Raw genomic sequence first — 5,740 nt, forward strand, 5'->3', positions numbered from 1 at the left:
GAATGCATTTGTATTCTTAATGATTAGAGTTATTACCGGGCCTGGTAAAGTATGTAAGGGGAGTTAACAGCATCAGATGTTGTCTGATGATTATCAATAACACGGAGACGCCACCTATAGGTGTGAGACAAACTTTTCAACCACTTACAGTGTCTTCATTGTGGGTCCCAATTTCGCCAGCAAGTCGGATTGTGCAATATCGAAGTTTGTGAACGATCCCACTGTAACAATGGCCCGACGTTGGACTCCATGGGTACATGGGGCAGACATACTTGCCGTCAAGGTTCCGTTCGAATGTCTCTGACCACTAAAAGGCACTTCGTAGCCCCTTCATATTTCAAGGTGACACCCGAGAAAAAGTAGCGGATTTTGTGAAACAATTGGTTTTCCACGCCATTGGTCAGACTACTAGAAACCAGAATACCATTCCATGCTTAGGCCGCTGTTACCACTACAACGTGGTCGGCTGGATTTGGAGTTGTGGCGTAACTGGGGAGTATGGACTACTGATGAATGATGTTGCATTGCGCTGAGTACGGAATCGTTTGTTGACGACTGCACATGACCATTATCTAGTATGTGGGCAACCGGGCCAGAATTCTCCTTCCTCCATGGTTCTGGAGAGGCACTGTGATGCTACTCCGACCTTTGGGAGCAATCGGGTATGACTTCAGGTCACTGTTGGTAGTGACTGAGTGAACTCTAACAGCACAATGGTACGTCGCTGACACATTTCCCCTGCATACATTACCTGTCATCGGACTGTAATGTGATGACATTTTTCAACAGGTCACTGCTCGTCCACACATGGCACGCATCTCTATGAAATGTTTGCGTGATTTTGAGGTACTTTGTGGTCAGCGGGTTCCGTAGACCTGCCACAATAGAACATGTGTGGGGCCAGCTTATATGTCAGCTCTGTCCAATTACCGGTATTCCGCACATAAAGCACGATTTACAACGGTTGTGGGGCAGGTTGGCTCAAGAAAGGATAGAAGTGCTATTTGATGCCCTTCCAAACGGCAGAATGTGACGTATCCTCTCAACCTGAGATGTTTAATTTCATATCCTCTGGTTCTCGATGATACACGTTTTTTTTGTCAGGCCGTGTCTATATCCACATCTACATACATACATACATACATAAATACATACTCAACAGGCCACCGTATAGGCGTGGCGGCGGGTACCTTCTGCCACGACTACGGAAACAGAGCCAGGGAAAAAACGACTGTCTCTCTCTGTCTCTGTATGAGCCCTAATTTCTCGTGTATCAAATTCGTGGTCCTTGTGCGCAATGTACGTTGGTGGCAGTACAATCTTTCTACGAAAAGCCTCAAATGCCGGCTCTATAAATTTTCTCAATAGCGCTCCTCGAAAAGAGCATCGCCTTCCCTACAGAGATTCCCATTAGAGTTCCCGAAGCATCTCCGTAATACTGAGGTGTTGCTCGAACCTACCGGTAAAAAAGCTAGCAGGGCGCCTCTGAATTGTTTCAATGTCTTCCTTCAATACCTACTGCTGCGGATCCCAAACACACGAATAATACTCAACAATGGGTCGCGCTAGTGTCCAATACAGGCCTCCTTTACAGGTGAACCACTCTTTCCTAAAATTCTCAAAGCTGACCATTCACCTTCCTCACTACATGCTCATTCCATTGTACATTGCTTTACAACATTACTCCTATATATTTATTCGACGTGGCTGTGTTATACAACACACTACTAACGCTGTATTCGAACAGCATGGATCTGTTTTCCACACTCATCTGTATTAACCTACATTTTTATATATTTAGGGCATCATGCCAACTAGAAATTTTGTCTAAATCTTCTTGTATCCTGCTGCAGTCACATAACGCCAATACCCTCCGGCATATCACAGCATCATAACGTATGTTGCTGCTAACTCCATCGGCCACATCCTGTATGTATATAGCCGGCAGGAGTGGCCGAGCGGTTCTAGGCGCTACAGTCTGGTCCTTAGGTTAGTTAGGTTTAAGTAGTTCTAGGGGACTGATGACCTCAAATGTTAAGTCCCATAATGCTCAGAGCCATTTGAACCATTTGTATGTATATATAAAATAACAGCGGTCCTATCACACTCTCCTGGGGAACTCCTACGAAACACTTGTCTGTGAACACTCGCTGTCGAGGAAAACATGCTGGGTTCTGTATGACCTACTAGAAGAGTGCAGCAAAAGCGAAAATTTTTCAAACAGTGAATGGGATGAGATTCTTCGTGTGTGTTAAGTCAAATATCAAATCCCTAATATCTCATTTAACTGGAAGATCACTCAATTTATATCGTAATCGTGACAAAAGAGTTATTTTGTTTCAGTGTGTGTGTGTGTGAGGGGGGGGGGAGGGAGGGGGGAATGTAAAACTGATAGACAGCGATTGTCTTAGATCGACAGTACTGTAACGAATTGCCGCAACAGTACTAACAAATGTAGCGTTTGAATCTGCATCCCTCCACTATCAGATCGGCCCTCCGATGGTCTCTGTGTTGCTGTCAGTCAGCAGGTGGTGTCACTTTGGCATCACCACTGGTCCTCCCTTCATGGTAACATGCTACTTGTTATTAAGCTTCTCCCAGCAGCTCGCAACGAGGAGATCATTTTAAGTATGATGGGTATTGGGCACTGTCTATTTAGCCACTGCCATTTAAGTGGTGCTTTCCCACCACTTTGTGCACATTTCTCCCAACTTTAGACTGTCCATTTCTTAACGAAAGTCCAATTTTTTAACCGCTTACGTTCCCGTTTGTGTTTGACGTCTGTGTTACCGGCTGTTTTAGCGAACGACGCGCGGACTGTCGACCGCGTTTTACATTTTGTCCGTCGTAGTAATATGGCGAATTTTATAGACCTTTCTCCACGCTCCTGTTTTTAGCTGTTTTCTCTTACGTCGATTGGCATTGACGTGTACTCGTTTTTAACTCCTCTCTTTGTGTTCGGGCTGTACAGTTTTGACATGGCTTAGTTGTTTTCGCACCCTAAAGCAAAACAAGCAAACTAACAAAACGTATCAGATCGTATACTTGTGGGAACTGTATTTCATTTCAGAAGATGAGGTTTGTTTGATTTTCTTGTTTCTGCTTTTGCGTGCTTGGATAAAGGTATAGGGCTGGTGTATGAGATCCGATTTATTGATCTGAACTGGACAGTAAATTTAATTTCATTATCTTTGACTCATAATTTCACCCGGTAAATTAATCATTGCTGACTAACACACCAGGGTTCTCAGTGTAACATATGGTGATCGGATCACCTCCTTATTACACGATCTTCTACACTGTTCATATTTAGGTCACCATTGAGCTCTGTCAGACGATTTTCTTATATTTCAGTACATCTGCTACAGTCGTTAAAACTTCGGAGTATTCAGGCTATTGCGATGGGCAGTTTGCACTGTAATAGGATAGTTTCTCATGAAGTTCAGGTTATCTGCTGAGAGACAGCAGGGGTGTGTACAGACTTTCACGCATTAAAACGACATTTGAATTATTAAATCTCGGATTTGTATCTTATTATTTGCAGTGCCATACCAAAGTACTGTTTGGTGGAAATGAAACTGACGTACGACTGGAGACACGTGGGCTGCTCTGGCCTGGCACGCGCCAGAGGCCGCCTCGTGCGGTTCCGCTAGGCTGGACCGCTGCCAACTGCAGACTGCTTCTGGCACGACCTCAATCCGGCGCTTTCACCGTTTCAAAACACGACGAATAACATCTGGCTCGTTGGTCTAGGGGTATGATTCTCGCTTAGGGTGCGAGAGGTCCCGGGTTCAAATCCCGGACGAGCCCTAAATTTTAGTTTTGAAGTCATTCACTCAACAATTTCATTCAAATCCTTGATAAACTCTAGTAAAAGTTTACCTCCCCTTTTTCTTCACCTTCATCTTCCTGATACATTTCTGCTTACGCAGGACGTTGATAAAACACCCTGGAGTCTTCTCTTTTCTCAGTGTATCGTTCAGTATTTCCTACCACTCTGCGCTTCACATAATCCATCTGATAGTCTCACCGGCTTGTTAGTAGCCTTCCAATCGGTCTTCTTCCACATTCCAGAGCTCTTTTTGTTAGACTTCCTTTTCTTTTAAGATGGCCAAACCATTTCAGCCTATTTGTCTCAACAGCTAAAGCGTTTTTCGTACTGCTTCATTCTTTTTCTGTCACCTCTTGTCTTGCCCAAGATTCTATCGTAGCGTATCTCTATCACTTGTTTTCGACTGAAATCCGTCTGAGGCTGGTGCAACATTCTAATTTGTATGTCAAAATTGGTAGCTCATATAACGCGTATATCATGATTTTCGCTTTAGCAGGTATTACCCAACTATGTTATACGCAATAAAAACATTTTGAGCAGTTTTCTATTTTCAGCGAGATATCTTCCTTGATGTCTCCTTTCCTCCTTAGCGTCCCAAAGAACAGTTTGAATAATAGTAAGGAAGGGACAAGTACGAGTGATCATACATACTAGGTATCGGAAAGCAAGTAGCCGTTAAGGGGACACAGCCAGCCTATCTAACTCATGTTAATTTAGGGAAGTATTTGACCCATTTCTGAAAAAACTATTTGATACACGACCTTAATATTTTTACTGTATGTTACGTGATGCTAATAGTCAACTGTACTAAAATCTACTTTATCCATTTTATAGTTTTTAAGAAATATTTCTTAAATTTATTAACAAAAAATATTAAGTTTTTTCTGCAGAAAATATTTTTTTGTGAACTTCCTAATTGGGAAATATTAATGAATGTAGTACCAGAGGTGGCTTTTTATGTTATGCAGAGTCTCTGAAAATTTCGTTCATTTATCTATGATAGTTTCTGATATAATGGGACATATGTATTGAAAATTTTAGTTTTTATATTTATCTCTGCTTAGCAACGTAAACAGAGATCGCAGTTTGGTTCGCATTGTGAAATAATTTAAAAATATAGTTGTATTACAGACAGTTACACTTTGAGCGGTGTCCATTATCGTTCATAGCCTTCTGACAAGCAATTACACAGAAGTTTCGTTTATCTGGAACCAGAATATCGGCTTTTCCGGCCGTCCTGAGCGGACGCGCTGTGGCGCTTCTGTTTGGATTTCATGACTCTGCGTAACAGTGTTGTGTAAAATTGTGATTGTGGTGATGCAGCATTTTAGTTTCCTTGTATTCGCGAACTGTTAACTGCTGACATGGCAACAATGTTTCCCAGAAAGCTTACCCTAAGATTTGGATTTGACAAAGCAACCCGTAATGTTCAGCCAAGTTCACTAGAAATTCATGACTGGATCGTTGACGTTATTGGCATTACTTCGGATCAGACGCACACTGCTTATTACGACTTGGAGCAATACTGCTTTTTTGTGAAGCTGCTTTCCCCGTTGGTGTTGGAACGGATTTTGCAGAAATTTGAAGGAAAAGCTGAATTCCGCCATCGCGATAATTCGGTGAGTACAGTTACTATTTCAAATGCTGATGTTGATTATAAGCAAGTCAGAGTATTTAATTTGCCTCCTGAGGTAGAAAACTGCTACTTAAAAGACGCATTATCTAAATACGGTGACGTCAGACAAATTCGTAATGAACGATGGTCAAGCCAGCATAGATTGCAATGCTTTAGTGGCGTTCGTTCTGTCGATATGCATGTCAAACAAAACATTCCATCTCATATTTTGGTTTGTGGCTACAAAGCGCACGTTATATACAATGGACAGACTTTGACTTGTCATATATGTA

At 42.3% G+C, this 5,740-nt stretch overlaps 1 non-coding gene across 1 annotated transcript; it reads left to right on the plus strand.

Annotated features, from left to right (window-relative positions):
• Window positions 1-3,738: 3,738 nt before the first annotated feature.
• Trnap-agg lies at window positions 3,739-3,810 on the plus strand. The gene has a single exon. It is a non-coding gene; the product is annotated as a tRNA-Pro (tRNA).
• The last annotated feature ends 1,930 nt before the right edge of the window (window positions 3,811-5,740 follow it).

Source organism: Schistocerca americana, chromosome 3 (assembly GCF_021461395.2).
Source record: "Schistocerca americana isolate TAMUIC-IGC-003095 chromosome 3, iqSchAmer2.1, whole genome shotgun sequence".
In the NCBI taxonomy this organism is placed as follows: domain Eukaryota; kingdom Metazoa; phylum Arthropoda; class Insecta; order Orthoptera; family Acrididae; genus Schistocerca; species Schistocerca americana.